The sequence below is a fragment of the Anolis carolinensis genome, chromosome 1 (genome assembly GCF_035594765.1).
Source record: "Anolis carolinensis isolate JA03-04 chromosome 1, rAnoCar3.1.pri, whole genome shotgun sequence".
Lineage (NCBI taxonomy): Eukaryota > Metazoa > Chordata > Lepidosauria > Squamata > Dactyloidae > Anolis > Anolis carolinensis.
Genome location: NC_085841.1, coordinates 287,159,478 through 287,184,794, shown reverse-complemented (window position 1 = coordinate 287,184,794; position 25,317 = coordinate 287,159,478).

The following is a 25,317-nucleotide window of genomic DNA, read 5'->3' as shown; positions in this document are numbered from 1 at the left end:
AATTAATTTTTTTAATTCTCCTCTTGGAAATAGCTTTTTAAAGTTATGAAATATTTTTAAAGTGTACGGGGATTTAATTTTAAAAATACAACTAACTTTTATAAATGCATCAGAAATATTTTCAACTACAAATGATTCATTTTTATTCTTTTATTCTCCTTAATGGTTTACTTTGCTCTAGGATGAAGAAACAAAAAGTGTTGTTCTACATATATATCTCTAAAGTCCAACAAGGTGATATTATTTAGTTGAAGTAATGAGGTAGAGAATATACACACACACACACACACACACACACACACACACACACACACTATATGGTGTGTCATATATATGTTTATTCCAAAATAAGTCATACATTGTGTTACTATTGTGAATCCATGGTGAAACTATCAATGTGCTAATGATAAGAAAACATATCACACATGTGGAGAAAAATGAGGCCACAGTTTTCACTGATTACAACTGCACAAAAATATGACATGGGATCATATCCTGGCCTCAACCAACCCATCTATTGATGAGTTGATGCTTAGCCCTCTACTAAGTGACACCAGCCCCAACATGTGTGAGATTCTACATCGATGGTCATCACTGCATGGTTCCTTTTGTCACTTGGGCATTATACCATCTCTGCACTGTTTGGATGAACAATTAACTTCCAAAATTCAGATCCAGATCCCATGCAGAACTGACTACAAAAGTTGTGGTAATTCAATATAAGACAACTACCAGATTGAGGGAGGGGGGGAAGCTGTGATGAAGCTCCCAATCAGGCCCCTTTTACATTGTTATATAAAATCCAGATTATCTGCTTTGAATTAGATTATATGGCAGTGTATACTCATATAATGCAGTTCAAAGCAAATAATGTGGATTATCTGCTTTGATAATCTGGATTATATGGCAGTGTAGAAGGGGCCTGAGGCTACATCATTGGGAAACTCGCTTAAATACTTTATCCCTAGACCTGAGTGAAAACTCATAGTGGTTGAACTCAGGTCCTATTCACTAGCTAATAGCTTTCTCTATTGGTTGGCTTTTCCCACATTTCCCAGAACCCACTCTGGGAAGAAAAAATCATGTCTAAAGAGATTTTTTTTAAAAGACCGGAAATGACTTATGGATTGTTCTGAGTAATAAGGAATCTAATGATGTAATAAATTCTGGTTATAGTTGTCAGCAATTTATTTAGTCGGATGTGTAATGGCATTTTATTTTTCATTTTTCTTTGTATTACAGTTAGACCGGGGGGTCCGGGTTCTGACTTGTACTGTGTTTTTGTTATGTGTCTTTTTCGTCCTCCCCCCCTGTTTCTTTGATAGCATTTTGATTGTATATTAGATTATTAGTGTTAAAAATCAATCAGTCAGTAGAAAATAGTAGTTTTGCAGCTAGCCAATCTTACAAAGTGCAATAGATGCGAGCTATTCCCTTGTCTGTCCTTTGATAAAGAGCAAATTGCTCAAAAGGTGTTCAGATTTTTATCAATCAGATTAATACATTTGTCTCCTTCTTCTGATGGATTTCTCTTTGTTTCTCCTTTATGTTGCTATTCTTTTGGTGTGCTCTTTAAGAAAGGCCTATTATACACCTTGGTTTGAATTTTTCATTGAAGCTCTCCAGGGGCCCATCATATAATTCAAACTTCATATGGCTAAATAGTTCCTCGAACAGAACAGATGTGGACTAACCATTTTTGAAAGAAGAGCTGGCACACCATTAACTTTTTAAAATGACATGATTCTTTGCTTTATGAACCTACTAGGAAGCTTGCGGTTCTGACTTGAATCTTTCAGCCATTAATGACATCCAGCTAATACATGTCAGGCACTCTATGGTGAATAAAAATAATTATTTCTCTTAATCCTCTTCAGTGGAAAGGGCTATTAGTAAATGAATGCAAACACAGCTGTAAATTGCATATTATTAAATAAAGAGCAAGCTAACAGGCAAGAGAAGAAGGAGGTGGTAAAATACTTCTTCACAATTTTAAAAATTGCTTTTTTGAGTTACCTAAAGAAAGTACTTTAGATAACTTGAGAGCACAACTATACTGTTGGAATCAAGTGGCAAAAATCCCCTTTTCTTATAGTAGTCGATTTGACTCACAGTTGTATTAATGAAATGAAAAGGGACAAGTCTAATTAAATACAATTTCATTCAATAAATGAAGGCTCGTATGCTAGATTTAGTATATAGCATAGCACATCTATACAAATTGGGACACAAAATAGTGAACCATGGGATTATGCTTAACCATTTCAGTTCTAAGAAGACTGCGAAAATCCCCTCTGCCCTTGTTTGCTTGGATGTAACTCTAATTACCTCTGTTACAGCACCAACAAATACCACATCACATTATGCAGGTTTAGGCTATATTTTCAGAATCCAGGCTATGCATAAAGACATTACACATGTAAGATACCCATATAGCTACAGTCCAAGTGGCATCACTATGGTCTCCCACATGAACTTTCTCCCAAACCACAGTATTGTAGTTAAAATACCAGAAAATTTAGAAAAATCAGCTACTATAAGAAATAGGTTTGAACAATTCGACTTGAGGGTGATTCATTTTTGGTATCCGAATTTCATTGGATACCCAGATCCATTTTTCGGGAGACTCTTGAAAATTGGCTAATGGGAAAATCTGTTTTCAGCTAGGCAGCTGAAAGATCCAGGAAGATTCAGCCCATTGGCATGAATAGGGGTCTTACGAGGCACCCCTTTCCATTCCTGAGATGTTTTCCATTCTTCCTTTCAAGGGAGTCTGGGTTTGAGCAACGAGGTTAAGGAGGCACCATTCCTGGGCTCCTTTTTTCCCCTTCCTTTTGAGGGAGCATCGGTTTGAGAAAGGGGGTTAAGGAAACATGCGCCGTGTACTTCTGAATAGAAGGGAAGAAGCCACGCCTGGTAGCCACGTGGGCCGTTTTGGGTGAAAACGGCCAAAAAATGGCAGCTGAACCCTTATAATTATGGCCATCCAAATAAGCTAAACAAGCCAGATAGGCCAAAGGGAACTGACCAATCCAAATCCATGCACAAGCCTAATAAGAAAGCAACAGTGGCAAATCAGTGTTTGCTCGTAGTGCTAACACATGCATGTGACTCGAAGTGTCATAGTAATTGAGTAATAATGACAGCTCTGACTAGTGTATATGTGCATTAAAAGAACATCAGCATAGAGTTTTAGCCTTGTAGGTACATTGATTCAATACATGCCTTCTGGGCTTACAAAACTGTTTTTGAGATGATTATATCTAACTACAGGAATCTTTTTAATTAGAAAAAAACCAATACATTTCTTCTGGAACACTGCACACTAGTTAGAGTCATTTGGTGTCAGTCTTTCTGACAGTGTTTTCCAGTGCAACTTGCACCCTCTGCACCACTCTTCCCAGATGTCACTATCTAGTCACATTTAACTGTATTTTCCTTGCAGTAGGTGTAGTACTGATTGTGGATGGTGGCTCCACTATTAGCAAGGCAAAGTATATTCTCAGTTTTAATCCAAACTCTAAAGCAATTACATTAAGTGCATCCTGTAAAAATCAAGCTATGGCATAATTATCACTAAGTATCACTAAGGGCAAGGAAGTAATTAGTTAAAAATTACATGTAATTAATTTTTTTATCATTACCAAGATACTGTATAACTTAATTTTTATTACAAATTTAATGTAATAAAGCATAACTTCACAATGTATTGGTAACTGAGTTTTTTTAAAGTTACTTTTATAATTACAAGAGATGTGCTGCCTTACTACTTGGGTGTGTTTTCCCCATAGATCTTTTGGGCAAGGATTTTTGGAACTTTGTGCACAAAGTTTGTACAAAACATTGCTTCAAGAACAAAATTACTGTGCTTGAACTATCTTACTTTTAAAAACGAACTCATAAACTCAATGTATATACGGTTATTTTTTTAAAGATACAAAAATGTGGTCACAATGTCTATATCCTGCAGAACAGAGCTGAAGTTGTGAAATAATTGATTCCTAATGCCATTTTGTGTCTTTGTTCTGAGGTAAGATTGAGCAGGTATCTTTTTGTTATCCACTTTGCACTTCTGCCAGCTACCTGTTGCTACTACGGCAAGCTTAAAATGTAATAATTCACACACCATTCTTTTCCATGTAATCTACTAAAAGGAAAATTCATTGTTAGCTGGAAGAAAGAAGGGAAGTGACAACAATTAGCCTTTATTCTTTTTGTTCAGTGAGAGCTGCAGGAAGTAGCTGAGAAATTTTATTTCTCCAGACAATAGCATACCAACTATTTGGGGTGGCTTGTAAAAGTGGCACTCCAGTTTCCAGCTCTTTACATAGTAAAGACTTTTTGCATAGTACAAAACTAGTTCAAACTTTAAAAAAAATTAAATCAGGGATAGGATGTAGCAAGTCCTAAACATTCTCCCCTACCCTATTTCCTTAGTTGTTATCCTCATTTTTTTTATTAGCATTGGTTAAGCATCCCTTATGTGGAATTCTGAAATCCACTAAAATTGTTCATTTGAGTGGCTGAGATGGTGACACCTTTGCTTTCTGATGATTCAATGTACAGATTTTTTAAATGTACAAATTAAAAATATTGTGTAAAAATTACAATCAGGCTATTTATATAAGATATGCAGTCAGCTCTCCACATTCATTGGGGTTAGAGGCAAACAATTCCTTCAAAAGGGAGATACCACAAATTATAATTGCTATTTGTCTTACCTGAAATAACACATTCCCATGAATCTCTGATTCCTCCAGTGCAAATGTCTGATAGGTTTCCACCAGTATTTGATCATAAAGGTGTGATGGAGGATCTAGAGATTCCTAGATATGTGTTCTCTCAAGAATCTCTAGTCCCTCCAGTGTGAGGCTATGGTTAGTTTCCAATGGGGACCTAGAGATTCATAAAGAATGTTTTACTGTAACCTAGGCATGGGCAAATTCCCACAATTTCTAACAGCCAATAAGCTGGCTGGGATTTCTCAAAGCTGAAGTCCAAAACACCTAGATGGCCAAAGTTTTCTCATGCCTGCTCTGATCCATAAACAGTCAAATCTGCAAGAGTCAAGCCCCCAAATGTGGAGGGTCAACTGTTTATCAAACATACTTAAATTTCATGTGTACACTTGGGTCTCATTTCCAAGTTATTTCATTATGTATATGGAAGTATTCCAAAATCTCCCCCCCCACCCCCCAAATATAGATAGATAGGTAGATAGATAGATAGATAGATAGATAGATAGATAGATAGATAGATAGATAGATAGATAGAACACTCCTGTTGGATTAGAGATACTCAGCATGTCTCTCCAGGCCTTTCTTTGTTTGGCCCTAAGAACAGTGCTGGATTTAGGACAAATGAGGTCCCATGCTAGTTCAGTTATGAGACCCTTTCCTTGGGCCCTGAAAGAGGTTGGCCCTGTAGGCTTCCATTGCCTGCTTTGTGGCATACTCTCATTGACTATCAGCTCTATCATTAAATCTGGAATCACTCCAAAACAGAATGCCTTAAAAACTTAGAATTGCACCACATAAACAAAATACAATGTAAAAAAAAATTGACAGGAAGATGCCCCTCCCCAGCCAATGGGGCCCTGTGCTTAAGCACACTTAATCATAATGATAAATCCAGAGGAGTACATAATTAGATTTTCAGCTAGAGAGCTCTAATGCCTCACCCAGCTACAAACCACAGCATTACATATGATGGGTATGTGGCAATAATAATGTTTTAATGGTATTGTGTGGAATCAGGCCCATTTTAAACACTTCAAGTGATAGCTACAGCCCTCTGGCACCTTTCAGTGAAGAAGCATGAAGCTCCTTGCTTTCTCCTTCCCTTTTCTGTGTCCTTCTCAGCATCTCCTTTTAGTTTCCTACATACCCAGAGATATCTAGATTACATCTGTGACAGGGTTGTTTTACCTTTCAGGACATTCCAAGTATTTTCCAAGCATTCAAAAGCATCCATTTAGCCAGTAACAAAAGATGTGTCTGGCAACTTTGAAACTGATTGTTAAAAGAAGCCTCTAGCAGTGCTTCCGGCAGCATTAATCTTTTCCAATCAAAGCTCTAATCTTACTCTACGGACAGAATTATCACAACTATTCCTTGGTGGCAACCTCTGTGAGGCATTTTCTGTGATTTCTGTGAAACTTTGTCCAGCCACAACCATAAAAGTTGCTGCTGCCTTACATATATGATCTATCTCATACATACATTAGACACATATATCAGCGACTTTTCAAGTGAAGTCATTCTTATAGTTATGATATTTGTTTGTTTATTTGTTTTCCCCAGGAGGAAAGAGCAGTTAGAGATTAACTAGTCTTTTGCCTATTAAACGTCTAAGCTCATATCAGAGGCATACAGCTATTTTAATGGAAACTATGCTATGATAAGAAATTTAAAAGCTTCTCTGTTATAAAATCACTGTGATATTCCACATCATAAAGTCTGATACGGTTGTGATGATTATTGTAATTTACACTTTCTTAAGCATATAGATTGGGCCTCTTCTGAGCTGGGTTAGCCACAGGCACTCCTGAAATAGCCACAGATTTTCGAACCTCTTTGGTGTATAAAAGGGTAGGTCAGATTTCAGGTATCTGGACCAATTACCTGGAAATAGTTGCCTGAGGCTTGGAAGAGGTCTGCTCTGATTAGCATTCACAGACACCGCTTTGGTGAAATAAACAGGAGTAATGGAAGAGATAAAAGGGAAGCAGGGAGAAAAAAATCTTCTTGGCTGCCCTTTAGGTTTTGTCTCTCTAATGAACACCCCTTTTGAAAGCATTTTAAATAAAGCCAGTGGTTTGTAGCATGTTTCATGGGGAGGAGAATAGATGCCCTAAAGAGGCATGCATGTATATGAGCTTATCTAAAAAATGAATGTGGCTAAACAACTCTGTATTGCTCTGTGACTAAATAAGAAAATCCAACAAATGCTACATTCAGCAAAGGACAAGGGGGATCTTCTCACCTCTGCAGGAGTCTACTGTATACCATGCAACTGTGGACATATCTACATAGGGACCACCAAATGCAGCATTGACGAAACACGAATTAGGGAACACGAAAGGCATTGCAGACTAATTCAACCAGAGAAGTCAGCCATAGCAGAGCACTTGATGAACCAACCTGGACACATCATATTATTTGAGAACACAGAAATGCTGGACCACTCTAACAACCACCAAGCCGGACTACACAGAGAAGCCACTGAAATCCACAAGCATGTAGACAATTTCAACGGAAATGAGGAAACCATGAAAATGAACAAAATCTGGCTACCAGTACTAAAAAAACTCTAAAATCAGGACAGTAAATCAAGAACAGCACTTCTGAAAACGGGAATTCCAGACATGAAACAATCAGGGCCAGCTAGCAACTCCCAAAAAAGGATTCCCTCAGGCAGGAAGCAGCCAGGCTTTGAATCTGCAAGGCCATTAAATGCAGAGGCAGTCCAACCGCCAGGCAAGGGAGGCATTTGCCTGTGGCACCATCATCCGGGGGGCACCGTCGAGGCCCCGGGAGATTGGCTCCACCCCGCCTCCTTCTCCTCCTTTCCAGGCCTTCCCACGGGGGGTGGGGCCATGTGGGGGCGGGGCTGCATGGCCTAGTCCACTCCCTGCGCCATGCAACCCCACCCCCCGCAGCCCCGCCCCTACTTGAGGCCACAGCTGCGAATGAGCCACGTCTGAAGGGAAGGCCGCAAGCACCACCAGCCCTTTCCACTCGACTTCTGCCTTGAAGGAAGAGGAGGGCAGCCCCTGGGCTCAATGGCTGCCAGACCAAGGGAATCAGAGCCATGGACTCATTGGATCGATTTACTACTGAAAGGTGGGTGGGGGAGGGGTTAAACAGTTACCAAGAGCCTCCAGGAAAACTGGAGCTCCCTTGGGCTCCTGCTTCTGCTTCTGCCTCACCTTCCCTCCTCCCCCCACCATCCAGGCCCTCTCCCACTGTCTGGTGCCCCTCAGGTGCATCTATATGCAGGCTCCGAGGCAGTTTAGCACCATTTTCCCTGCCCCGGGCATCCTACTCCGCCCCCTTCCCTTCCCAGCTGAGCCCTCTGCAAGGCTATTCAATGCTAATCAAGGTGGCCAATTGCAACATTAGGAATTGTGGGAGTTATTGGAAATAATAATCAACCAGAGTTAAAAAAAACTCTAAATAAATAAAGTAAATAAAGAACAACACTCAGAAGACAGAGGAATTCAAGACATGAAACAATTGGGGACGGCTAACATCTCCCAGCAAAGGATTCCCCCAGGCAGGAAGCAGCCAGGCTTTGGAGCTGCAAGCTGGCCAATTGCTAATCAAGCTGGCCAATTGCAACGTTCACACTTACCTCAAGCAGAAAAGAGTTATTTTTCCCACCCTGGACATCATTCCACAGATATATAAACCCCACTTGCCTAGTTTCCAACAGACCTCACAACCTCTGAGGATGCCTGCTATAGATGTGGGCGAAACATCAGGAGAGAATGCTTCTGGAGCATGGCCATACAGCCCGATAACTCACAGTAACCCCTTGACTCCAGCTATGAAAGCCTTCGGTATTAATTCTAACATGCAGCCTCGCATAACCGCTCCATTTCTTCAAAAAAAGAACAAAAACTCCAGAGTATGGGAAGCTCCAGCCCTCTGTTTCTATTTCATGTCATGGGGTTTTTAGGTGGATATTTGGTATATGCATCAAGGAAAGCCGGCAAAGGAGCTGGAAAAACCCTTCTGCAGGACTCCCAGCTCCTCTTCCCCCCATCCCCCTCCCTCCCTCCCCCCCCCCCTCTCTCTCTCTCTCTCTTGGGCGCTGCCTTTACACCCCTCCTCTAGCTTCCTGCACAGCCCTCACCATGCGGCCGGCTGCCCTTTCTTTGCCCACAGGGAGGCCGAGCATTCAAGGTACTTCTTTCAGACTCCAGGGAGAGAAGGGGCATACTACATTGGAACGAGTTTACGGTGGGGCCTCCTTCCCTGGAGGCTTGAAAGCAGGCATGGGCCAACTTCGGCCCTCCAGGTGTTTTGGACTTCAACTCCCACAATTCCTAACAGCCTACCAGCTGTTAGGAATTGTGAAAGTTGAAGTCCAAAACACCTGGAGGGCCGAAGTTGGCCCATGCCTACTTTCAAGCAAAAGCCGGATGGACACCTGTTGACTGTGTGAATCCTAGAATGGGGCTTTCTCACATACCAGGATCCTATGACTCCATAGGAAACCTCTCAGGTTTCCTAGCAGTTCAAATATATGCAAATGTGGGTAGATCAATAGATACTGCTCTGGCAGGAAGGTAAAGGTGATCCATGCAGTTATGCTGGCCACATGACCTTGGAGGGGTCTATGGGCAATGCTGGCTCTTCAGCTTAGAAATGGAGATGAGCGCCAACCCACAGAGTCAGGCACGGCTAGACATAATATCAGGGGAAAAGGTTTACCTTTTACTTATATTTATTTATTCTGTATGTCACCTTTTCTCCTCTAAAAATGCTCTAAAGCAGACCATAAGCATTAAGTTTTTTACAGTTTTTTATATCGTCTTCTCTTTTTATTAGATTATCATCTAATCTCCACTTTCTCATCAGTCTTTTTTGGTTTAAAAACATTTCTATCGGGCAGTGATCTGACTGGTCTCTGGGTAGGATGTTAATATGGTTTACTTTAGTACAGAGAGAATTCGAGATCCAAACCATATCGATTCTAGACCATGTCTGATGTCTATGAGAGTAAAAGGTGTAATCTTTCGTTTCCCTATTACGCATCCTCCATATGTCTTGTAAATCAAATTCCTCTTTTAATGTTTTAAAATTCTGTGGGATAAGCCTCGCATTTACCTTTTTCTTGTTTTTTATCTTTTTACTAGTGTCCAGATTAGTGTCCAATATTCCATTAAAGTCCCCTAATATAATTAAGTGATCAAAATTCGAATTGTCAATCTGTTTTTTGGGCTCTCTTACAAATTGTCGCTTGGGACCGTTTGGGGCGTAAATATTACAAATAAGAATTTTCTGCATGTCCAACTGAATTAGAACTGCTACGTATCGTCCCTTTTTGTCTTTGAATTGTAACATGGCTGGAATATCTTCTCTGACATAGAGTACAACCCCCCTTTTCTTTGTTGAGTCTGATGAGCAAAATTCCCTTCCTAATCTTTTATTGATTAGGAGGGCCTCATGTTTATGTGAAATGTGTGTCTCTTGGAATGCGACAAAATCGTACTTTTTTTTGATTAATTGATTGAAGATGTTTTTTCTTTTAATTGGTTTATTAATTCCGTTAATATTGTTAAAATAAAATTTCAGTTGATGTTGCAAGTCACCTGCCTTCCTGGATAAGTCCATTTTAGGCTGCCGACTCCTTGTTTCCTTCCTTGTCTGTCGCTTCTTCTTCTTCTGTTAGGATTTCCTCCTCTGTTTTGTCTCTCTCTTCCTCGTCGTCTTCACCTCCAACGTCCGATACTTCTGAGGCTTGCAGCTTTTTGTCTAATTTGAGACCTGTTTGTGACCACCCTTTCCCTCTTAAAACATTCCAAAGCAGACTATAAGCATTAAAATAGAATTAAACCTACAAAGGAATCATTACATTTTTTTAAAAAAAGATATGAAACATTACACGACGCAGATTAACAGTACAAGACACACAAGTGCAAATAAGAGATTTATTTTTATTTCATTAATACACATCTATATCTTCCAACTCTATTATTCTGTTCTGGATACAACAAATTGAGTGATTCTTCTTCAACAAGAAGCCTATTATCTTTGCCTTTTAATATTTCCATGGCTTTTGTCTTCCACTCTCACTACATTTTTTTTGGTGGGGGGGGGCACCAAAATACTGTTTGTACTTACACATGAAAATTACCTAGGGCCGGCCCTGTGTGAATGTTGCAATTGGCCAGCTTGATTAGCATTTAATGGTCTTGCAGATTCAAAGCCTGGCTGCTTCCCCCCTGGGGGCATCCTTGGTTGGGAGGTGTTAGCTGGCCCTGATTGTTTCCTATCTGGATTTCCCCTGTTTTCAGAGTGTTGTTCTTTATTTAGGCTTTTCCTTAATTCCTCCTTATTATCCAACATTTTTGCTTATCCAATGCTTTTATTTTTCAGTGATTGGTTTGGGGGGAGCACCAAAATTCTGTTCGCCTGCACTTGAAAATTACCTTGGACCTGCCCTGATTAAATGCTAATCAAGGTGATAAATTGCAACATTCACACTTGCCTTGAACAGGCAAGATTTTTTTTCTCCCAACCTGGACTTTCCACAGATATATAAATCCCACTTGCCTAGATTTCAACAAACCTCGCAACATCTGAGGATGCCTGCCATGGATGTGGGCAAAATGTCAGGAGATAATGTTTCTGAAAAATGGCCATACAGCTTGGAAAACTCACAGCAACCCAGTGATTCCAGCCATGAAAGCCTTTGACAAAAGATTTAAACCCTGTTTATAATTGTCTGAATATTTCAGTAAAATCACCAGAGGGAACTGCTAACATTAACTATAATTAAAACACAGGGGAACACAAATTGATTTCTAGATGGCAGTAGAAACACCCAGTTCTGGGTACCTAGTGCATTGCCTCTCTATGAAGCAATGTGCTGAATTTTTGAATATCTTTAAGAAGTATGCTTGTCAAAAAAAAAGTCAATAGATCTTCCCAGGCCTAATAGTCATCTGCTAGATTTGAGGGATCATCAGGGTGCATTTCCTCCATCTGCCATATCAAACAGGCCAGATTGCACTACAAATCATTTAAGAATAAACACTGAGGTCTTAGAAGGAGTAATAAGTCAAAGAACTGTTTTCAGTCACCCAAGCAAGTAGTTAGGAATTGTGGTCTTCCATGTGTATAATCTCATTATTTAATTAAAGTTTATTTATTAAAGAGCAACTAGAACATTTCTGAGACCAAGCTGGTGGGATTTCAACCAATATCAAGATACAATGGCAAGCCGTTAAATCAGACTCCAGTTGGTGTCTTATGCTTGTGTAATCATCAAACAGTTATTATGTATTTGGGGTGTTAACTCCTTACTCAACCATTTCTCAAATTGTACACTAGTCAATGATGCCCTGGCAAATATGCACAAGCTCTGTTTTCTTCTTTCTCTATGACTTTGGACATCTTAATTCCCAAAAAATTCCATCAATTTATGATGTCATAGAATTATGTTATATCAGCAGGCTCTCATCATTATAATTTCCCTGACCTTCATGCTAATAGAAATTTGAGGCATGATTTAAGAAATGGTATCATCTACACCAGTGCTTCTCAGACTTACATTGTTTTAGCAATTTCTTTCCCTTATGTGCCAGGAAAAGGTATTTGTGCCCATTGACTACCTCTGTCTCCCAAAGGTAGTATGGAGGTTGATGTTTTCCAGATCACCAATGGTTCTGTGACCAGCATTTGACATAGCATGACATTACATCATTTATAGTATAGGGCTAACTTATTGTATTCCTGCAACATACTGTATTTCTAGAGAGTGCAAAGCCAAGAACCAGACAAAATACTTAAGGAGTCTTCAATAGAAAGTGGTGCTTTGTGTAACTAACTACAAAAAAAAGTAAAAAGGTACCCTCTGTTTTATGCCTGTTTGACTGGACCTTAAAGGTTATTTGTTGACAGCATTCCACCAAAGTTTGAGGAATATTACATTGCTTCATAAAGTTTTTGTCCTGTAGAAGTCATGCCTAGGAAGCATTTGTAAGGATGTATATTATTCTTTGTGGTGTTTTGCTTTAGACTATAGGTTCAGATTATAAATGATAGCCTGAAAAATACATTGAATACATCCCACTCCCCCTTCAATATTCCTTACTACAACACATGCAAAGCATATTTTCTACTGCTAAACAGGATTTCAGAGGGGGTGGGCAAAATTTGGACAGGTAAACTCTTTGAGCCGATTTCCAGCCATGAGCTTTTCACTTGACATACCAAAGATTGAAGTTAGTGACTGACTGCAAAGTATATGCTCTGCAACTAAATTATAAGATTTCCCTGTATAAAACTTTAGTGTGTGTAACAATCATCTTTAGGTGAGCAATAACAACCAAAATCCATAAAATTCCATACGTCCATCATCACAGATTTTAAATAATGGAAAAAAGGTCATGCAAAGGTGGATAAAATGAGGTACCTTATCAGACCTTCACAGCATTAGTGGATATCTTACTAAGCCAGCTGTCTCTCTATTTTCTATAATAAAAACAAAAACAGCATGTGACTTGTCATATACCTGAAGTTGTAGCAGAGAGCTGTCAGCAGAACTATTGACAGTGTTTTGTTATTATCCATTAATGGTGCTTCTATGTCACTCACTAACTAAAGTTCTGTGGGCAGTAAATAATAAAATGGGTTAGAATAATATATAAATAACAACCAATTACTGTTTAAAACACAGCATATATGAAGAATGTGGGCAAACTCCAATATCATGTAAATGGATTTTCAAACCTGAGACAGAGCTACCACCCATCCCTCATTAGTCTTTAACATCTGTTATGGGTGCGGTCAATCGATCACTTACAGAGTGGCTATGTTTTTGTGCAGCAGCTATGAAAATAAGGAATAAGTTTGTGGATGATTTTAGTGGATAAAGTCTTAATTTAGTCATTTTATTATCCATACCCACAGATTTTATAAGCATCGTATATGAAACCATGTAGATTGACTCTATATTATGGACATTCCACTTTTAATATTGTGGATTTCTGGTCTTAATGCTTTTAAAAAACAACCTTGCTTTTAATGTTTTAAGGTTTTACAGTCCTGGTCTGTGACAGTAACAATAAAATCTGTCTGTTATGGGTAGGGTATTCTCAGCAAAGAGCAGATTAGGAAGTTATGGACTGGAATGGGCTTGGGATCCCTGGCGTTTATATGCAAAACACATGCTGTACCTCTGCTGTTTGTTGCCCGTGCTTCTTGACTGGGAATGGAAACGCTGAACAGTGATTCAATTGTGGAAAGAATGTTCTGCATATATTCAAAGGCATTCAAACTATGTATTATTTAGGATTCTCTGACTCTAATTCACTGCCTGAACTTCATAACTGGCTCCTTATTGTTGCACTTGCTGTGGATCAGTATCTTCAAGCCAAAATAAGCCCATCATTCCAGACTAACCTTTAACATCATCTAATATCTTTACATCTAATATTGCTGTCATAGATTGGGGTTGCATTAGACTACAGCCCTGAATTAATTAATTAATTTATTTATTTATTTATTTATTTATTTATCTATTTGGGGTGCCCTTCTCACCCCAAAAGGGACTTAGAGCAGTATTACATATAGGCAACAATTCAATGCCATAGAAACAACATACCATTAAAATAAACATTTACATTAAAACCAAAGAATTGAAATATCTAAACATTACAGCAACGATTAAAGCCACACAATCCAAGATCACAAACCAGAGTCTTTCCAGTCACCATTGCACATATTCCGTAACAATTTATTGCAAATTACTATTTGAAGGCTTGGTCCCATAGCCATGCTTTTACTTTCTTTCTGAAGGCCAGGAGCGAATGGGCTGATCTAATATCACTGGGGAAGGAGTTCCACAATCGAGGGGCCACTACTGAGAAGGTCCTGTTTCTCATCCCCACCAACTGTACCTACAAAGGAGGTGGGACTGAGAGCAGGGCTATAACTGCATAGTGTTGATATATTAAATTATGGAGTAAGTGCACCATGCAGCTAACTTTTGTAAAGCCAGAATTTTCCACTGCTCTTAATATATTGTCCCCATAGCCAGTCACCATAAACCCAGACTTTAGGTGTTCGCGCATCTCACATATCTACTCCTCCATCATGTTTTCTAAGTACCTGCAGATCAAATCTGTCCTGTGGCCCTTGTCCACAACTTCCATTTGAAGCAGGGCCCAGCAATGCCCTGTCTCCAGGCTTCCATGACTCTCCAACCAATGTGCTGTGAGGGAGAAGTACAAGTGACCTACCTTTAAGCTGGACCAAATGTCAGAAGTGAAATGGATGTAGCCTCCATGGGAGCCCTCTATCAACTTTGCCACACTTTCCTTGAAGCACTCATACAGGGCTGGTATCACCATTCAGAAGGTGGTATGCGAGAGGATCCTGTATGAGGAAGCCATGAGTGCCATCAAGTGACAAAACCCTTCATGCTCCACCATTCGGAAGGGCTGGTGATTGAGAGCCACCATCTCTCCCACACCTTGGACAATTTGCTTGTGGTGGGCAACTCCCCCCCCCCCCCCCGATCTAATCTCACCCTGGTGGGCATGCCCCAAAGATCCAGGGGAAGTGGGAGTACTCTGGCTGCTGCTGCTGCTGCAGCAGCAGCAATCTCTATTTTTGCCCTCTTGGCTCAGGGTTGGGTGGTGCCTCTGCATGTGCATTTTCAATCCAGTCTCTTCCCCTGCTGATTTCCAATTGCAATGATTGCACACTGTCTGCATGGCAAACATGGAAATGATCCTAGAGGTCTGATCTCAATCTTCCCATCACAACAGTGAGGGTGGGAGTGGGCATGGGCATGGGGTAAGAGGTGGTGGAGGGTTGGTTGTGTAGCCTCCTCTGTAGGGCTCTCATCCTGCTCACTGCCTGCTGGGAACTCAGAGGGAGACTTGGGGAAGCAATTTCAAACACTCCCCCCTTCTGATTCCAGTATATTATCCTGATTCCCCATGTTAACTCGATAGCCAAGGAAAGAGGAATAGGCAACTGGGACATAGAGGGTCCCTTCTTCACAGCAGTACTACAGGTACTAGCATTGAAATTGAGCTAGAATTTGGAGGTCCTCTCCCAATAGAGAGAGACCTGAGACCCCCAAAAGGGTTCGTTACCTCTGATGAGAAGGAGAGAGCCGCTAGAATCAGAATTTCCCAGTTCCCAAATAAATCTCACCATAGGCTGAAGAAAGAGCACCAAGATGTTTAATGCGATCCAGCTGGATAGGATGTCAAACTGCGATCATTCGCTAAAGCAGACATGACATACAATGGAATACAGCACAGTTTATAGCAAAGAAATGGGGTGGCGAGGTTTGAATTTCCCGCTCCTCCTCCCTCAGCTGGCTTCACGTTGATTGGTCATTTTCATCAGCTGGAACAGGGGCGCGAACGCCTCGCCCAATCAGAGAGCCAGCAGCGCTTTGGCTTCTCAGCCATCAGAAGTGAGGGGGCGGTCTAAGGCACAAACAATGGACTGGAGAGCGGATTATGAATGGATTAAGATGACTAAAGTGTGCCTAAGAACTATCGAGTACCCTGGGGGTCCTCAAGACAGTCTGGTGTTATTTCTAGTAGTGAGAATATGCATTTTTGGGTTTGGAGTGGCTGCCAGAATGCGGCTTTTCTAAAGACTGGATATGTAAACAGATAAGTGTGATCCTGTCAGACGTTCCAGCCAGGTGTGAAGACGAAGGGAGAAATGGATTAGGACAATCTTGGCTTTCCGAAGGCTGATTGTCTTGTATAGGAAGGTGATAAGGATACCAATTGGACGCCCCCCTCCCAGGTGGTCATGCTCCGAAACCCAAGAGGAAACGTTCACGGTTATTGTTCATGAAGAGTGTTTTGATTGAGTCCTTTTGAGAAGGGATAATTCCTCCCTTTGAAATGAAGGGAACTTCCTTGCAGCCGGGTCATGCAGAGGTGACTCTTCATATTTCACTTCATTTCATAGTTCACATATGGGGCAAAAGAAGGGAAACACATAGGGAGACATTCATAGGATCAGAAATCATATTCACCCACTCCCACCCCCCACCCCCAAAGAGTCCAGGGAAATCTCATAAACCACATTGGAAGGTATGAAATATAAAGAAAAGGAAAGGGCTCCAGTGGATGTCCACGAGGTATGGTCAAAACTGGCCAAAGTTCAGTTGAAGGGGGGTCGATTGGTCGATGCCTGAGGCATGAAGAGACCTTTGGATGACTCCCCTCCATGTCCATCATGCAGTCCGAACTCCACGAGCCGGGGAAACAGCTGAGAGGCAGCAGCGCAGCAGCAGAGAGGCTCTGTTTACAGTCAGCTGTTATCCCTTTAAATTTGATTCTTATAGAAATAAATGTGATTCCCAGAGTGGAGGGGCCCAAAGTGTTTGCACGATAGCAAGCAAGATAGCAGTTAGGCTTAGAATTAGTTCAGAAAGATATGTTATGAAATTGGTGCCAATCCGTTAATACGTGGTTATGGGTGTCTCTGTAACTGCGGTTTAAAGGGAACGCTCCTAGCTGGTTGCCAGTGACTGCCAGCAACCTGAGAAGGAAGAGAATACATCATGAGGGGCTAGTTTTAGTGGAAAGAGGAAAAGTTCTCATGCTGGAGTCAAAGGAGAGATACATAATAACCACCATGAGAAGAGAGGGTTAAAACATATTGATACTTTTATTAGGGATTAACTACAATGTTTAGGGTTAGAGAGGGAAGCACAAGAAGAGATTCAGATACGTTAAGGCTGCTGCTGGAACACACATTTCATAGTTGGCTGGTTCAGCAGGGCTCTTCTCCGGATCAGTGAAACTCCCTGCTGCAGGTCAGATCAGGTTGAATGCAGGGAGCCTGTTTCGTTCGGTCTTGGCATTACCACCTTCACCACCCAAAGTTGTACATTGCAGTTTGTGGGTGCTCCCTTCCCTTTCTTCCCCCCTTGAGAACAATGGGCAGACCCAGATGATTTATGTCCCAACCCGCTGTCACTTAAATGCTTTGTGTTGATTGATTCAAACTACGTACAGAAATGATATTTCTTTATTAAGCAAGAACACGGTCTTCCAATACCTAAGGAATCTTTAAAATTTGTTTCCCCCCAAAAGGATTTGGACTAAATGCTTTGACTTGTGGCTGAGGAGTGGTTTTGTTCTTTTTTGCACAGTGATCACTTAACGTTTAGAGAAAGCAACCACTAAGGAAAGTTGTGTCAGGATTTGACAAGTGGTTGTGTACTTTTTTGCACAGAGATCACTCAATCTCTATAAAAAGCAGGCACTAAGACAGTTTGTCAGGGTTCAACAAGTGCTAGTGTTCTTTTTTTTGCACAGAAATATTTAAGCTCTAGAAAAGGTAGTCCCTTGGCCCCCTAAAATTAAAACTTTTGACTTTTTGTGGTTGTCAAAATGGAAAAACACACACACACATCACCGCTACCACCACCACCACCACCACCAACAACAACAACAACAACAACACCCTTGTGTCTCTAGAATGTGCAATTGTGTACATTGTGATCCGCCCTGAGTCCCCTTCAGGGTGAGAAGGGCGGAATATAAATACTATAAATAAATAAATAAATAAATAAATATAATATTTCCAAAATACACTGCAGGAATGAGAAAGCAGCAATGGATAAAACCAAGGGGCAATTGGCACCCTAAAATTAAAACTTTGACTTGGTGTGATTTTCTAAATGCAGAAAACACAAACACATACACAACAACACAACCTTTCTCTCTCTAGAAGATTACCAAAACTAGTACGCTGGAATGAGAAAGCAGCAGATAGACAGTGTTCCCTTTAGAATTCCAAAAGCAGGAATAAAAATCCTAATTATCTTCTCCCTTTCTCCAGCACACCAACCCCAAAGACAGAGAAGCCCTTTCTCTCTTTCTCTCTTTGTCCCTCCCGCCTGCCCTGCCTGGCTCTCTCCTCTGCCTCCTCTCTTTTTGCTCTCCTGAGCCAGAATGAGGTGGAATGGAAGACGCAGGCAGATTTAAAACCAAAATGGCTGCCACTCTGCCACTGCCTCCCCCCCCCCCCTTGAGCAGAGAGGCAGAGAGGCATGCCTGATTGGCAGAGAGGCATGCCAACAAGTTTGGCTTTGCCTCTCTGCAGGGCTTGGTTGCTCTGTGACTTTTTAACTGCATCACAGAGCAATTCAAAGGAACCAAAACTTAAGAAGCACATGCTTCTTTAGTTTTGATTTTTAAGTTTTGGCACGCTGGCGATTCCTGTGCTTCTAAAATATTGTTGTAAGTATAGATAATAGAAAATGGATGTGACTAATGATGGTTTATGTTTTTTTGTTTTTTTGTTTGTTTGTTTTTTGCACAAGCCTATTGATTCCTCGCGGGATCAGCATAAAATTGCTTAGGGGCTGATCCATGGCCCATACTTTGAATTATGCTGATATCTAAGATATATCCTAATCAAATCATCTTCAACTTTATTCCAAGTGCAATTGTATAGTAAGTTCTCTTGTGTGTTAAATGACATTTTTCACTTGGATGACGATTTATATATAACATTTTTGAAGTTGGTTAATTAATTCTTAACTGTACTATGTTAAAATGAAATCCATGCTCTACTTCAGTTACATATTAGCCATTTTTTGAAATAAAAATAAAATCAAGCCTGTTTCTGATTTGTGTCTAATTTAACATATTCCCTTTCATGGCTTATTTGCTTAGCATGAAGTCAGTGGTTGGTCTAAATCAGTTATACATAAATTCAAAGAACAGGCCTTTCATTTCAGAATGTTAAGACTTAATTGGATTTACATCAGATTAAAAAGTGGCATTTGAGAGGGGAAAAATACCCTCAAGCACAAAAGCATGACTAATTTAATAACAGTAATAATAATAACAAGAAAACTTTATCAGTGAAATGGCAGTAGACATTTCAGACATCTAAATTTCTTTTTGCTTGTAACAAAGTGCAAAATTGTTGGCCTAGGCAACAAGAGGCAGTAGAAGCATATATTCATAGAATTGGAAGAGACCACAAAAGCCATCCAGTCCAATGCTCTGCAATGCAAAACCTCTAAAAACAGAGACTGCACCAGACTCCGAGGCAGTGTCTTCCATTGTCAAATATCTCTTACCATCAGGAAGAGTTTTCCAATATTCAGCCGGGATCTCTTTTCCTGTAGTTTGAATTCATTGTTACATATTCTAGAACAGCAAAAAATGATCCATCTCCATTTTCAAATAAAAATCAAAATTAAAGATTTTTTCAAATATTTAAACATAGCTATAATGTCCCCTCTTCTCCAAACTAAACATATTCAGCTCCTAGTAAGCCAGGCATGTAGCCGGGGATGGGGGGTGGGTGGGTGGGGGTGGGGTTGGGGGCTTGAGGGGCTTCAGCCCCTCCCAAAATTCTCAGGGTCTGCGAGAAGGCCTTATATTTCTTATTTAAACTGATACGTTTATTCATATCATGATCTGATCACCATGCTCAATATATCCCATATGCATGGGGGTATTGGGATAACAATACAAAAGGTTTGCTAGGGTAGATCCCCTCGCACTCAGACTCAGCCCCCTCCCCCTGAAGCAAAATCCCTGCTGCTGCTGCTCAGTCATTTAGTTATCTCCGACTCTCCGTGACCTCATGGACCAGTCCACGCCAGAGCTCCCTGTCGGCCGTCACCGCCCCCAGTTCCTTCAAGCTCAAGCCAATCACTTCAAGGATACCATCCATCCATCTTGCCCTTGGTCGGCCTCTCTTCCTTTTTCCTTCCATTTTCCTCAGCATCGTGATCTTTTCCAAGCTTTCCTGTCTCCTCATGATGTGGCCAAAATACTTCAACTTTGCCTCTAATATCCTTCCCTCCAGTGAGCAGCCGGGCATTATTTCCTGGAGGATGGACTGGTTGGATCTTCTTGCGGTCCAAGGCACTCTCAGGATTTTCCTCCAGCACCAGAGTTCAAAAGCGTCTATCTTCCTTTGCTCAGCCTTCCTTATGGTCCAGCTCTCGCATCCATAGGTCACTATGGGGAATACTATTGCTTTGACTATGCGGACCTTCTTTGCCAGTGTGATGTCTCTGCTCTTCATTATTTTGTCAAGGTTGGCCATTGTTCTCCTTCCAAGAAGTAAACGTCTTCTGATTTCCTGGCTACAGTCTGCATCTGCAGTGATCTTCGCGCCTAGAAATATAAAGTCTCTCACTGCCTCCACGTTTTCTCCTTCTATTTGCCAGTTATCAATAGGTGTAGTTGCCATGATCTTGGTTTTCTTGACGTTTAACTGCAACCCAGCTTTTGCACTTTCTTCTTTCACCTTGGTGATAAGGCTCCTCAGCTGTTCCTCACTTTCAGCCATCAGAGTGGTATCATCTGCATACCTAAGGTTGTTAATATTTCTTCTTCTATTTGCCAGTTATCAATAGGTGTAGTTGCCATGATCTTGGTTTTCTTGACGTTTAACTGCAACCCAGCTTTTGCACTTTCTTCTTTCACCTTGGTGATAAGGCTCCTCAGCTCTTCCTCACTTTCGGCCATCAGAGTGGTATCATCTGCATACCTAAGGTTGTTAATATTTCTTCCAGCAATTTTAACTCCGGCCTTGGATTCCTCAAGCCCCGCATGTCACATGATGTGTTCTGCGTACAAGTTGAATAGGGAGGGTGAAAGTATGCAGTCCTGCTGTACTTCTTTCCCAATCTTGAACCAGTCTGTTGTTCCGTGATCTGTTCTTACTGTGGCTACTTGGTCTTTATACAGATTTCTCAGGAAACAGACAAAATGACTTGGTATCCCCATACCATCAAGAACATGCCATAATTTATTATGATCCACACAGTCGAAGGCTTTAGAATAGTCAATAAAGCAGAAGTAGATGTTTTTCTGAAACTCCCTGGCTTCCTCCATTATTCAGCGGATTTTGGCAATTTGGTCTCTCGTTCCTCTGCCTTTTCTAAACCCAGCTTGGACATCTGGTAACTCTCGCTCCTTGTATTGCTGCAGTCTGCCTTGTGGGATCTTGAGCATTACCTTACTGGCATGGGAAATAAGTGCCACTGTATGGAAGTTTGAGCATTCTTTAGAGTTTCCCTTTTTTGGTATGGGGATATAAGTTGATTTTTTTTCCAATCTGATGGCCAATCTTGTGTTTTCCATATTTGCTGGCATATGGCATGCATCACCTTGACAGCATCACCTTTTAAGATTTTAAACAGCTTAGCTGGGATCCTGTCGTCTCTTGCTGCCAATGCTTCTTAAGGCCCATTCAACCTCACTCCTCGGGATGTCTGGTATTAATTCACTCACTACACCATCAAAGCTATCCTCTATATTATTATCCTTCCTATACAGATCTTCTGTATATTCTCACCACCTATTCTTGATCTCTTCAGCTTCTGTTAGGTCCCTGCCATCTTTGTTTTTGATCATGCCCATTTTTGCCTGAAATTTGCCTCCGATGTTTCTGATTTTCTGGAAGAGATCTCTTATCCTTCCTATCCTATTGTCTTCTTTCACTTCCATGCATTGCTTGTTCAAAAATAGTTCCTTGTCTCTCCTGGCTAACCTCTGGAATTGTGCATTTAATTGGGCATATCTCCCCCTATCATTGTTTCCTTTTGCCTTCCTTCTTTCTTGGGCTACTTCCAGTGTCTCAACAGACAACCATCTTGCCTTCTTATTTTCTTTTTCTTTGTGACGTACTTTGTTGCCGCCTCCTGAACAATGTTGTGGACTTCTGTCTTTTGGGACTCTATTTTTAAATCTAGTCCCTGAAATCTATTCTTCACCTCCACTGCATATTCACTGGGAATATTTGTGAGATTATATCTAATTAGTCTGTGTATTTTCCCCATTCTCTTTAGTCTGATTCTAAATTTTGTAATAAGAAGTTCGTGATCTGAACTACAGTCAGCTCCAGGTCTTGTTTTCGCCGACTGGATGGATGTCTGCCACCTTTGGCTGCAAAGGATGTAGTCAATCTGATTTCGGTGTTGACCATCTGGTGAAGTCCATGTGTAAAGCCGTCTTTTAGGTTGTTGGAAGAGAGTGTTTGTTATGCACATTGAGTTTTCCTGGCAAAATTCTATCAGCCTATGTCCTGCTTCATTTTGTTGTCCCAGACCATGCTTGCCTGTGATCCCGGTTATCATTTGACTGCCCACCTTAGCATTCCAATCTCCTGTAATGAGAATAATGTCTCTTTTTGGTGTGTTATCCACTAAGTGCTGCAGGTCCTCGTAGAACTTACCTAATTCTGCTTCTTCCGCAGCTGTGGTTGGGGCATATTTTTGGATCACTTCGATGTTAAATGGCTTGCCTTGCACTCAAATTGAGATCATTCTATCATTTTTTTGGGTTGTATCCAATCACTGCTTTCACAACTTTATTATTAACTATGAAGGCTACTCCATTTTTTTGGTGTTCCTCTTGTCCACAGTAGTAGATCTGGTGGTCATCTTTTGTGAAGTGACCCAGTCCAGTCCATTTCAGTTTACTGACTCCCAGAATGTCTATCTTTAATCTTGACATCTCACCAATAATCACATCCAGTTTGCCCTGGCTCATAGATCTTACATTTCAGCAAATTCCCAGCCCCCTCCAAATCAAAATCCTGGCTACAGGGCTGCAGTAAGCCATTGTGACTATATAGTTGCTTAACAACCTGCTGCATTTAACAATTTGTAGTAAGAAGTAAAATGAGAAGACCTGTGAATTTCACAATTAATTGCCTATCATGCCTTTCTGCCGCATTTGACTGAGAAGATGCATCATTGTCGGGTTCTGTTCTACAATGATATTTGGCATCCTATCTTCATGTATAAGAATCAGCTTTAGGAGATTCTGAAGCTAAGCAAAGGGCTTTCAACCATGTCCTTTATTTGACAGATAAAAAGATGTGAGCAAACACCTTCCCTCTTTATACATTTCTCATTTGTCATCCCTATTAGCCATCTCTGATTCTAGGCTAGCTCTTTCCACTTATATTGTAAGACTCCACACATATGTACACTTATGTACAAGTAGACATGATCTAGATTAAAATCCAACAAGAATTTCTGCAGCCATACCATGGCAAACCTATCCCATCCCCACTCCCAGAATCTCTTAGTAATACCATCTAGAGGTGTACAAAACAGAAGATTCATAATTTGAAAATATGGAGTTTTGTTATTGCTTTTGTAAGGTTCGATCCATTAGGACCAATGGGGAAACTTGTGAGTCTTGTTTTTTTTTGTAATTTTTACAGCTATCAGGATGAAGCTTGTCTCACTTATAGACCACATTTATGACTGTAAGCCTGCTAAGTTCTAGAATGTTTTAATCATCCACTGATTTTTAGGATTTTTAAATGTTTCTACAAATAAAATGTCTTTAAAAAAACCAAAAGAAGCATAGTGAAAGAACAAGAGTAGGGCATCATTCCTGCCAGGTTTCAGACCTACCTAGAAGAATTTGGAAAATAAAAGTGGTATAATTTCAACAGAGGAAGATAGATGTCAATGAAGGGACACAAAGAAAAAGAATTCTCAAAAAGCTAAGCTAGCTAATAGCAAGAGTAGCACTCCTATAATAAGGCAGAGAAACTGAATGGAGTTAAGGACATATTCGTTTTCTTTCCAAATGCCATGCCACCTACCATATAAAATGGAGGAGTTGTGCGCGATTATACATAGACCAGCTTTGCAGAAAGCCATGTGATTGGCTCGCTTTTTTTGATTGGCTAACAAGGAAAAATCAGCTTACAGCTGCTCTTGTCAATCACGTCAACCAGCACCACCCCTCTCTCACATTCGGACTTTTTTTTCGAATGTAACAGTTACATTGGAGAAAAAAGGCCCGAATCAACAAATCTTTTCTGAATTTATCTGAAATATTCATAGGCTTGTGTTTTGATTCATAAATGCTTCAGAAAAGCCTTTTCCACTTTGTATTTCAGCAATTTGTATCTGTATTTTGCCATTTTTTCCCCAAAATCTGAAACAATGTCCAGAATTTTGCACATCTCTTATACTGTCACTCCAACAATTTGCTGCTTCATGAACTCATCATTATACATTCTTTTATAGACATGACTCCACCCTTTTGCCTTTCTGCTGCTCATTAAAAAAATTTAAACAATTATTCAACATGATACTTTGCAATTCCAGTAAAGCTAAAGAAAAAAATAAATAAATCTATCAATTATTGACAGGAGGAGTGGGAGAGAGTGGGCAAGCAAGACAATCCTGCCTACTAATGTCATTTTTGCACCAGCATACCAGCACAGAAGCAGAACTGTCTCATCACATCAGATAAGTGATGTGATCATAGTGTGTTCAGGGGCCATTCCTAGGTTTTCCCATCAATAGAAGAAGAGTTTGTTGCTGGAAGTGACAGACTGGCAATGGGCTGTGCATACCATTGCGCAATAGGAACATGAATGCAAGTTTGCCATCTTCATGCAACAGTCCCGAGTTTGGGGAGAAATTAACGTAATTAGCCATTAATGTATACATTATCCAAGCAGTGGGTAGCTAATATTCCTTTCTTTTCTCAGACCAAACTACATGACTCACTTGGAATGTAAATGACACCTCTTTTGCTGGAAAAGTGAAGATGAGGATGAAGGAGAGAGGACAAGTTGTATGGGA